A 12,092-nucleotide genomic window follows, 5' to 3' on the forward strand; every position below is an offset into this window, starting at 1 on the left:
CTGATCACTGACAGAAAGCATGACCAATTCTTTCCAATTGAACATAATGAGAGACAGTGGGGATTATAGCGCCATTACCAGCACACTTAGTAGTTAGGAGTTGTTGGGAGTAATTCAGAATTCAATTTAATTCAACATTAAGGATAATCTAAAAGCGATGTGGGATAACTGCCTGCAGAGTTATTCTAAATGAACCGTTAATGTGGGTTATCAAAACTGAATTATCCAGAATGTGCTGGACCCAGGTGCTGCATGGGATAATATAGGACTGGATTTCATTCACTCATTAAAATGTCTTGTGCATATGGATAACAATGTGTAAGATATTGTGAAGTTGGCAGTTCTTCAGGCTCAAACATTTGCACTCGATTAGCTTTAATTGTCTTAGCCTGAAGCAAAGCCTTCAATGAAATTGTAACAGATGGTGTTTCCTTTGAGTGAATGAGTGGACTTTGTGCCGTGACGCGAGTGTAAGCTGTGGAAGGATTGGCTTTTGCATCCAGGGATGTTGAGCCGGACGTGGCAACATGACGCAGTCGCAGGGCAGCAATACAGCAACATGTGCCTCCACACAGGAAACACTTGGCTGTTTACAGGAAGTGTTTGATGCCGGAATGCGGCGTCTGCGTTCGCTCACTGGTGACGACTTTTCCCTCATTCCTGAGTTTTTAATAATAACAGGCAGACATTCCACAGATAAGGGTAACACAAAGGATGGAAAAGGTATCTTTGCATTTCCTTTGTCAGTATTAGTCAGACTGTGTCAACAGGTGGCTCTCGGATGTGAATACATTGGTCCTACATTATTTACTGTATTCACAATTAATGTGTTCCTGTTATTCATCCGCTTCTCTATTAGGCTCCTGATTTCTAAAATGCTAATGAGGTGTGCGGATGTTTGGTTGTATTGTTTTGATGATTGAATGAACAGCGGCAGGTTGCTCATGTTGTGTTTATTGTTGTGCTAAAGTGAACTCAACGCTCCTGCATCCGCTTCCATTTTCAGAGCTTCCATCAGATACAGCGCACCTTTTATTAAAATGGAAAACAAATCAAACCTCCATCAAGATAAGAGTCACAGTCAGCAGCTTGAGTGAATGCAGAATGTCAATGTGATTTCAGGCCGCGGTTGCTAATTAGCTTCTCCGGAGAGATCTGCAGTGAGAGAAGAGAGCCTGACATCTTCATTAGGACGTTTCAAAGTCTGCATTTCTTTGAAGATACGAGATATTCTGAGCTGTGTTATTTGCTCATCTGAAGCTTTACACGAATGTGATTCTCCCCTTTAGGCGGCCTGTGCTTCGTATCATGAAATGTCAAGAATCAGAGGCTTGGTGGATTAACTTATCTGCCTTTTAATCCTGACATTATCAGCAGCACTGCAAATTCAGCTGAGAAATGTAGTGGGCTCGCCAAAGCCCCGTGGTGAATAGGGAATCATTTTCTGACAGTTTATGGCACTCATTCTGTCGTATTGCCTCGAAGCAACCACACACATAGCGTACACACAATCTTCTTTAATTTCTACATGAATAGAGTTCCTAGAAATCATCAAAATGCCACAGATAACTTCTGTTGCCCTGAAAGGCAGCAGTGAACAGTTATCACAAACACTTTGAGCAAAACATGATGAGTAATTGTCTTTTTGTCAAGAAATTATTAAAGACAGGAGGTGTGCTTATCCCTGAATGTGAACACCAGCTGTGGTGTATCTCCTCTAATGTTGAACAGGCTCTGAACTCAGTCATGAACTGAGAAGAATCACTAACCCTTGACTTCAGAGGGCTGCACGTCTAGAGAGGAAAGCGATTTACACAACAGTAATCATACAATCAACTTCTCATCTTCTTCCACTTTTATTTGGTCAGATTCATTCTCAGTAGTTTAATTTTAAATCCAAGATAAGCAAGTAGAAATTATTACATGTTTAACCATGAGCTTTCAAATGGTGTCCACTGCTGCTCTTCTCCTGAAATGACCAGGCAAATGATCCCCTGAGACGGCATGCTGTGGAGTTGCGTGACTCTCCAACAGTTGTCTCTGAAATCAGTCCAGTCTGGCTCATCAGGCTTTGGAAACAAAGTGGCCCGCAGATGATCATTTACTATAACCGCCTAGATAAAAAGGAAACTTTTTCTACATCCAGGGAGCTCTTTCACCAGAAGTTTTATTAATCATAGGATCCCTATCAAGTGAATTCCATCTTAGCGGATTTGCAGGCATAGAGGGCAGATTTTTCTCCTATGATGTTGCACCTGCAGAATGTGCTTTTAGAAAAAACACATTCATTCACATCTCAGAGCAAGGCTCCAAATCTAAATCCCGCTTTAGTTTTTTAACCGTACATTTGTCATTCTGATTGGCAGCAGGGGCAGGATCCGACTCATGTACAAAACACGCTTCGCACCCCCATAAGCCTGTCAAACAAAGATTCTCCATAGATATTGTAGAACAAAAAATAAGGGAAGTCTTTTGAATCCGTCTGCACTCTCCGCCGTCTAATCAGTAATGAAAATCTACTGAGGGTTTCCAGGTGGCAGGTGATACCAGCCCTGCTTCTGACATTCCCCTCCGAGCGCAGATAGTGTTGAATGTCTCTTCAATGCCCAGAAACTTTCTTAAGTTCGACACCTCACTTTTAACTTTGCCGCGCTCGTTGATGTGTATTGCTATCTGCTGCAGAGAGGGGAATTGGTAGTGTCACGCCAGCTTTTCATACGCTCCTCTGCACTGGGTCCCTGAGTGCACTATTCTTAAGGAGTGTTTTCTTCTTCAGTCGGCAAAAGATTTGATGATCATTCGCCCTTTCTCCATTGTAACCGAGGGTTACACAGAGTCAAAACAAGCTTAATGGAGGAGGTGTTGTATCCAAAGTGGTTACTGCTCTCTTGTCCTGTAATATTGTTGCGTTTATCAGAAGTTGAATCTGTCTGAACAGTGGCATGTATTTTTGAAATGGATGATTTGTTTCTTATGGACGCTGTATTTTTTTTTTTTTAAGAGCTAGGGGCCGAGCATGCCGCAGCTTGGTCCTGCTGACATAAAGTGAGACAGAGAATTGTGAATTGACAGATGAGCGATAAGGAAATGTTTTCAAGGGGAGAAGACAGACTCTGAAAACACACAGGAGGCTCACAAAGCCTGAGTCTGTGCTGCAAAGTCAAAAAGCTGAAGATCAACGTCTGCCGGAAAACAGCTCACTGAACCTTTCACTAAATTCCCTTATTTCTTCCGCCTTGAGACAAGTTGTGGGATGTTTTAAGAAGCAAGAGAAGTGCACTTTTGAAAACAGGTTCGCTTTTTCAAATAAAAAGCATGCATAAAACCTGAGCTTTTTAAACCTTCTGCAATATAAATATGTTCCTATTTCTTCCCCTACTGTTAATGTTTTCCTCTTGATTATAACACATGCATATTTGTACGCATTACTTGACAAAAGCTCCCGGACAAAACTAATTTCAAAAAAACTAATTTCACACCTACGCCGCAACGTACCCCTAGAGAGAACATGTTATGATTACATTTCGATAGTGTTTCATAGCTTTGCAAAACATTTCAATCTTCTTGAAAAGATGGACGAATTATATATTTTTGTCTTTGCCAAGAAATCCTGTGAAAAGACCTAAACTAGCCCTGCAGGAGATCACAAGCTTCCCAAGCTGGCTGTCCTTGGCTCTCAGCCCTCAAGAATATTAGATGTATCATGTGAAGCTCAGGCAATTGATGACACAGCTGTGCACTTCAGTTTTTGCAAATGTTACACAAAAATCTATTAATTCCAATGATAGATTTGTTATTAGTGGATTGGCTAACGCTGTGAAGAGAATCTTTGTAAATGTTTCACATTGAGTTGAACAGTCTTAGCAGTGCTGACCTTTGAGGGACCCAGAATTATTCTTAATAACACCGCTGCGGTAAGACAAGAGGACTGCGGCTGACGGTTGACTGTTGGGAATATCTAATTAATGTATGAAACAGATTAGTTATTGGTATCATTAGTGCAATGGTTTAATACATTATGTTGATTATGGTGGGACATTAAGCAGATCAAATGTCTCTTGTTCCTACAGCGATTGATTTATTTTTTCATACTCACAGACTAATGGTGTTCTTAAGGCTGGAAGTCATCGGAAACTTCACTGTAAATAAATGGAGGAAAATAACTTTTTTTTTTACGACTGGCTTTTAGTTTAGCGTGAGTTGGGAGAAAAAAATGGAGGGTTACTTAAAGAACAAAGTGGGGAAACTCAGTGTTTTGAAGTCACTGTTCTTTTGTGTCTTATCTATCTGTAAAACTTCTCTTTGATGTCTTGTCACCTTGCTATATTATGAATTCTCTTTGCTCTTTGTGTGAAGAAAAAAATTCCACGATCAAAGTTCCCTTTTTATTTTACCGATATGTGCGATTACAGTAAATAATTCATGCTCGCACAGACTATAAAGTTTAAGCCGTTCTGGTGACTATTTCCCCAGCTGTTATTTTTAGGAACAGAAAGAGGAAAAGGGCAACTTCATTAATGGCACATTATGTTTTATGGTGGACTGGGAACTTGAAGTATCCAGAGTGTAATTTGTTGCTGTTTTATGAGAGCCACCCTGGTCCCCACCTGCCCCGGGTGGGGTAGATGAAGGTCACTTCTCGACATGAGCTTTGAGAGCCATTAAACAGGCTTTTATATGTACCTCAATAAAATGCAAACAGAGAGCACCTGACAGTGGAGTGAAAGCGCATTCCTATTTTCTTTAGTATGTGTTTTTTTAACTTGACAAATAGTAGGAAACAATATTTATGGACGGCATTGAAAAATAGATCTGAAAAGATAAAGAGTTTGTGATGCTTCTCTGCCAACAAAGTCTGCTTGCCATTCAGGAAAAAAGAAATACGGTCGTTCCTTTGTGCTGTGGCCATTTTTTAAAGAAGTTAAATACGACTGTGAAGAGTCGAAAAGAAGAAAAGAGCCAAGGAAGACAAACAAAAATGGAAATGGAATCAGGCAAGAATATGCTGTCCTTTGTACTTCTGGCATGTTGGCAGCACTTGATGAATGGACGTCTCCTAACAGCGAACGCCTGACCTCTCTGTTACGTAGCAACTTGACCTTTGGTGTTAGGAATTGTATTTCACATCATCTTTATCTATGAATGCACACAGCCATAAATCTAAAGCAGACCTGTGTTCCATTAAAGAAGAAGGATAACGTGTTCATAACTCGTTCCCTCTTAGCTCTATGGCTTACCTTTGGGGTCAATTGAACAGTTCCTGCTATTTGGTTTCACTAACTGCCAGACATTGTTTTTCTGGCAGGAGATCTGACACAACTCAACAAATGGCAAATGCCTCAGTATAAACTTCTTCCCACAAACCCACAAAACACATGTACACACACAGCCACTCTGGCATATCAACATCGTGAGGTTTTAGTCTTTCACACAAACGCCAAGCCTTTTAGTGCTGTGATGTTGACGCCTAGTTTCACCCAATTAACACATTTTCTCTGCAACAAATGACCGAAAAATGTGTTGATGCTTTATTTGTGGAGAAGATAAGATATCTGAATTAAAGTCTACATATGGCTCCAGAAATTGGAAATGTTTGTACTCTGACTTGATTGCTTTTGCATACCTTCCAAAGAATTACGAGATTTTTTTTGTGGTGTTGCCTCCCCACACAATTGCTTGTTTTTAGTTACTGTGTAGTACAGCAATCAAGCTCGCCAATCCAAACGGCTTGAAAAAAGTCCCATTTTAGATTTAAAAATGGAAAGGAAAACAACTTTAGAAAAGAGCATTGAAGTTGTTTAGTCCTATTTTGGTTAATGTGAAATCAGCACACTCACTTTGGAAGCAAACTTTAAAAGTCTAGTCCCTAGGATGCCGCGCTGTGAACATGTCCCATTGGTTAATACATTGGTGACAACACGCCGCTTAGCATTTAGTTTAAAAGAGAAGATAATGACACTGGAACAGTTATGCACTTATTTTGATTTATAACGTTGAAGGGCTGTGTCTTGCCTCTCTGGCACACTTTTCCAGGTTCAGGTTTCCACCCAACGCAGATGTGCCCTGTCACTCTGTCCTCCATGTGGATATTGATATGGTTCTCAAATAGCATTGGGTTCAAATCTGAAATTCTTTGACAACAAATCCTCCCTGTGTTGTGAACTCTCCTTTCTCCTGTCCTCTATTACATGGAATCCGATTGCTCCTCTTACATTCTGCTATAAAGAGAAGACACTTTAAAATAACTTTTAATTGTAGCTCAGTCGCCTGACTATCTGGTATTAAAAACAATTTTTTTTTTTTTTTAAAACAACAGTTATATAATTGGTGTATGCCAAAAGACCTCAATCACCATTCCGCTGACTACCACTGAAAGTCTTCTTAGTTGGTCATTCAGCGCTTTAATGTTCCAAAGTTATGAGGGTGACCTTTGTGACCAGGCTGCTATTCAAACTTCTCTGCGGTGTGTTATGGATCTGGCTGTACTGTGTGTTAGCGGCTGATTCTCCTGCATTAGGTTTCAACTGTTGGAATACATTCAACATTCCCATCCAACCATTGAAGCACACTACCAACTCCACTGATGAACCCAAAGCCACCCACCTCACCGCCCTGCTCAGAGACACGTTGGTTAGCATTCTGGTTTGGCAGTCCAGTATACCTTGGTCCATATTGGACGTTTCTGCAACACCCAGTTTATATCCAATCCCAGAGTTCAGCGACAATGTGCTGAGGCTGCAATATGCTGAAGGATAAGGTGTGGGTCAGTGGGACTGACATTGCAACATTTGAATATGATTTAAAAAGAGTAATAACACAACCTGTATATATAACTTTTTGTTCAATACAAATTGTTTAGGGTTTGAGGTTAAATGTCATACTTCAGCAACGTAAACTGTTGAGTTCTTTGGTAAAGCCGAGGGTTAAGGAACGGCCCCTCACACAGGAGTATTTATAATGTTATAGCTGGAAAATAAACCCATCTTACTAGAGTTGAGGACAAGTCACCCCCCCCCCCCATTCACCTACTGTAAAGTACATTATTTCCATCAAACTTTACATAATCTGTTTCCATTTAAATATGCTGAAACCAGAATAAACTGTTACACAGCTACACACTTTTGTAATGTGAGGTACATTAAGCAAACACTGTCAAAATGTCTTTTTTAGAAGACAAACAATCCAGCAAACAATCCTGATATGATTGGAATAATTGCTATACGATCCCCCTGCGTTTGCCCTCATTCTGTAACTAATTTAGCTTGGAGCGCTGTTTGTGGCTGAGTGCTTCGGTATCCGCATGTCTGGATTCCAGCACGAGCACCGACGCTTTCTGACAGCTCCGCCTGAACCACCAGAGCTCTCCAGAGGAGTTACCCTGGGAAAACTCAGTGGGCCGAGGTGTCCAGCATGGCAGCACATTCCCCTTTCTGATCACCACTCCAACTGGTTTAAATCAGAGCAGGCGGCTGAAGCGTTTTGCCTGGCTTGTCTTGATGTGTGTGTGATCAAATGAGTGTTCAGGCCCCTCGGTGCTCGCTCATTATCTGGACACTGAGCCTGCTCCGCGCTGAGGGAGGCCTTTCAGCTCAGATAAGACTGGTATGCTTCATGTTGGGTGTCACTTGAAAGCATACAGTGCAGAGAAAGTGATGCTGCATTTTTAAAAACCTTGTTTCTCTAACATTTGGTTATGATTGTGAAACTATGCATAAAAAGTCAACAATTTGAGGATATATGGTTCTCTTGTGGTGTGTTTTGAGTTATTTCTCATTTCAGTAAAAGAGAGAGCTTTTGGAGCAAAGGAATAAAATGCAAAATCTCCAAGTCCCTGATTTCATTCAAGTGTGTGAAATAAGCTCAATTTTCTGGTTTTGTGATGCATTTTCAACCCATGTAAAGTCATTTTCACACTCCGTCTCCCCTGGCAGCAGTTGCATTGTGCCTTTGTGGGTTGCTGGAATGGTTTGTTTGTTGCACATGAAAGAAATCAGTCTGAGCTGTTTTTCTGCAGATGTTTATTCACCATGGCTCTGCTTCAGAAAAAGTCCAAAAGAGACCGCTCTCTGTGGTTGGCAGTTTGTATATTAATTTATTTATTTGGATTGGGAAGATTGCCTTCAGCACATATTTGGAGCAATCACATCAGCAATTATGTGGTTTCAAATGTCATGTTTGCACCCAGCTGTGACGAGCTCAACTGTCCTCGGTGAAGTCTGGCTGGATTTAATGTCTGTTAAAGAAGGCTGATTGCCTTCCATCATGACGAACGATAATGCAAAACAATCATTTGTTTTCACGACAGAATCACATACTGTTGTAATTCAAATATAGTATAATAATATAAGTATTTCTTGATAAAAAGCACTTATTTTCACATACTTCTATCAGCACTTCAACTGGAGTCAAGAATGTACACCATGGGGAAAACATTGAAGAAGTAAATCAACTAAATAGCAGGAGATTAGATATATTCTGTATTAGATTTCATGTAGGATATGCACTGTATATTATCTTTACTGTGCAACATATTCTTAAACACATTCAGACACATGTAAGCCTGCTGAGAACAGAAATGATGAAACAGGATCCCTCTTTTCTGGTATTTTGTACAACCGGGAAGACTTGTGTATAATGTTTAAAGGTGAGCTCGGAAGTGTTTTGACAGCTAGTGGCGTCATTGAGCATTATTTTTGATAATCATTTGTCTGTTTCTTACCTGGAGCTAAACTAGTACATGTAAAGTTCAGACTACACAATACCAGCCTGATTATAGCCCGACCCAACATAGAGGTTGACTTGGATTGGGAACGGCAACATAGTGGCTTAACAACCAATGTTGCATGTGGGAAGCCGAGAGAAAGACTAACAAGGTTTATTTATCGTTGGCCTTCATTGGCATGTACTGTCACGTCTTCTTCACGGCATCACACTCACCTCTGTTGTTTGTTTACAATCTTGGAAAATGGCCAATGATTGGTTGTGGACCAACCTCATGTCTAGATCACAGTACAATGTAACCCAGCATAAGAGTGTACATGTGGGGCACCTTAGTACCTTACCCGGTATAGCAGCTACATTAGGCTGAGTCCTTCCTGTAGCAGTTTAGTCTAACCTTAAAGGCCCTGACACACCAAGCAGTCACCAGAGGACTAGCCGACGCTGAAGTCGGCTGTTGCCTGGCCGTGTTCTCCTGCGTTTTGGCCATGTGTCGCACGGGAACACACCGCACCGACTTCAGTGCGTGAGTGGCAATAACTCTCCTTACCAGCAGGCGGCGGTAGTGTGTATTCGTCATTCAAAAGAGGCAACAACCGGAAGACAGAGAAGAAGAAGAGTATATTTTCTCCGTAATATCATACAGAGCTGGCCTCTCCTGGATCAAGGTGATGAGCAGGTCTTCGTTTGCATCATTCCAGATCGCCATGATGAGATGAAAATGAATAGCAGTCTGTGTGTGCCTTCTTAAATCGTTTGTTTACGTCCCTCACTTCCGCTTCGCTTCTCATGCACTGATTTGCTAGCTGAACAGCCAATCAGAGTGATTATTTGGTCCGACTGCCAGACCCGATGCATGGCCGATTCAACATGTTGAATCGGCCATGCATCGGGTCTGGCAGTCCAAATAAGGCGTGTCACGGTCGACGGTGCGGGACACACCAACCTGACTACGGCGCCGCGAATGCCCGACAGCCTCTGACGGCCTCTGACTCCCAAAATCGGGTTGGTGTGTCAGGGCCTTAATCCAAATCATTTCTACCACAGGGGACTATATGGCATTCCTAACATGCATGTCATTTCATGGTTTGGCAGCTGATACTGGTACTGTGTCAGGAAAGGTATATCTATTTATATACAAGGAAAATGTCTAAAGAAAGAAAATGAAAACAATTGTTTCGGATTTCAGGATACATTCTAAAATGATCCATCTGATTCCATATCAACTAATACTAATTATATTTGAACTCACATTAACTGTCTCATTAATGTAGGTTGTTGTTTCTGAATTCCAAATGTTCTGCTGCTTTAATACTCTAGCAGGTAGCCAGGGCATTGCATGCAACAGCCCAAGGGCAAACAATGATGGGGGTGGGTGGACCAAACTTTGGTAAGGGCCATCTGTGTGCTATTTAGTCCAGTCCCAGCAGTCATGGCTGCTTAATTCAAAAACTGTCAGGGAGTGTCATTAGGTGCAGCCGTTTAAAAGCTTCAGATTTCATTAGCCGCAGGAAGGGCCACATTACCCTCAGGATTAATGTCAGGTTTTGCGGTTCAGTGCTGCAGCGGTGGACTGCACTTATGTGACTGGGTTGACCCTCTTGTTTAAAAACACCTCAACTCATTAAGTATTATGTGGACCAAGAAAAGCTCTTAAATATTCCATGAATTATGGACATTTTGTACAAGCAACATTCTTTTTACACCTCAAAAATCTCAAAAAAATCGCCCACCACTTCCTGCACACGCTGAGATTCAATCACAGAGCACTAAATCTTCAGCTAAGGGGAGTCATTTGCCGTTACACAGCCAAATGTTTTGTTTATACTCTTCGAGGCAGCATTGCTTTCAGTGTTGCATCATCATGGCTGTTTCATAACAAGTTGTGCTCCACAGTGTCCTGATGATGTGGGGTGGGCGGCGTGCGTCGAGGTGACACCATGCTGCCAGGAAGCCTTCGCTCACTATCTAGAGGAAGACATGGAGAGCTGAGTCAGAGCGTAGTGAGACGTCCAGATAACTCAGTGAGGATGAGCCGAGTCATCACTCTTCCTGTTTTAATTAGGCAACATGGGGCCCTCAGTAGCCAATCAGCTCATCTGCTTCCTTCCCCCCGATGACTACAGACAACTATGTACGTCAGACAATGAAAGCTTCTTGAATAACAGCAGCTCGGTTCCAGGCCTGGAGCAATATCAATATCGTCATACGAGACTAAATATATTTTTAGATTCAGGATTATTTAGTTAACCCTACAATATCATCCCAATACCGCACAACGCTACTCAATAAGAAACATTAAACTGTCAGTACCGGTGATGCAAAACAACATTTAATAGAGAAACGTGCATCACTCTCTGGTTTTGTATTCTATCCAAGTCCGGAGGCTGTGAATGTAAAACATAATGAACTCCTGAGGTGCAGCGGCACTGTTTTTTGGTGTGGGTGGTGGGGGAAGGGTGGGGGGGTCAAACGGCCTCTGTGTTTCATCACCAACCTATATGTTACAAGTGCCTGTGTGTCAGGACTCTCAGCGTGCTTTACCAGGTGTGAGCGGGTCTGAAGCTTTTGAGGTCTTAATCAGGAAACGATCGCAACTAGCCATGATTCATGGTGTGGTCTGGTTGTCATATGATATATATGTTGAGATCCAGGAGCAGCATCTTAAAGTTGAAATGTATACTCCCACTCCTGAGAGCTATACCTGCACCGATGCCTGAGCTCACTTTCACCTCAAGAGGCTGAACAATATAAATGTTTGAAAGGCAGTTGGGACCTGATTCCCTTTCATCTTTTTTCCTTCACACAAAATCTGCAGACTGTTTTCTGCGTCAGCCAGAGGGGGTTAGACCTTTGTGGAGTAGCAGCAGGCCTGCTATACCGCTGACTTGGCAGAGAATCCATTTTTTGCAATTAACACTTTGTTTATGCTCTCACTTTGGTGCCCAGTGGGCTCTGGAGTAAGCACATAATCTTTAAAGTGGGTGGGGGCATCACCGGTTAATGCCTTTTATTACTCAAGTGCAGCTCAGTCGATATCTCTGTCACAGCAGAGGATGTCAGACACATATGCAGTCAATTTGTTCAGATCAGCTTTTAGTACATTTCCGACCTATTATCAACCTTAGACTCTTACAACAGAAACCAACAATATATTTAACTAATGTGTGTCATATTTGGTGTAGGTTTAGTAAATAATGTGGAGTTGTATTAGCTGTCTGAACTATCCTTTTATAAAGCACAGCTTTTACGCTTTGGGGATGATAATCACTCAAGGGTAGCTTTCTGTCTCATTAAGCTTTTCAGGCAGGTTTCTTCAGGGTTCCCTCTGGAAGTTGGTGAGCAGAGCTGGCTGTATTGGCACCCTATGATTG

This window comes from Pseudochaenichthys georgianus, chromosome 10 (genome assembly GCF_902827115.2).
Source record: "Pseudochaenichthys georgianus chromosome 10, fPseGeo1.2, whole genome shotgun sequence".
Taxonomy (NCBI): Eukaryota; Metazoa; Chordata; class Actinopteri; order Perciformes; family Channichthyidae; genus Pseudochaenichthys; species Pseudochaenichthys georgianus.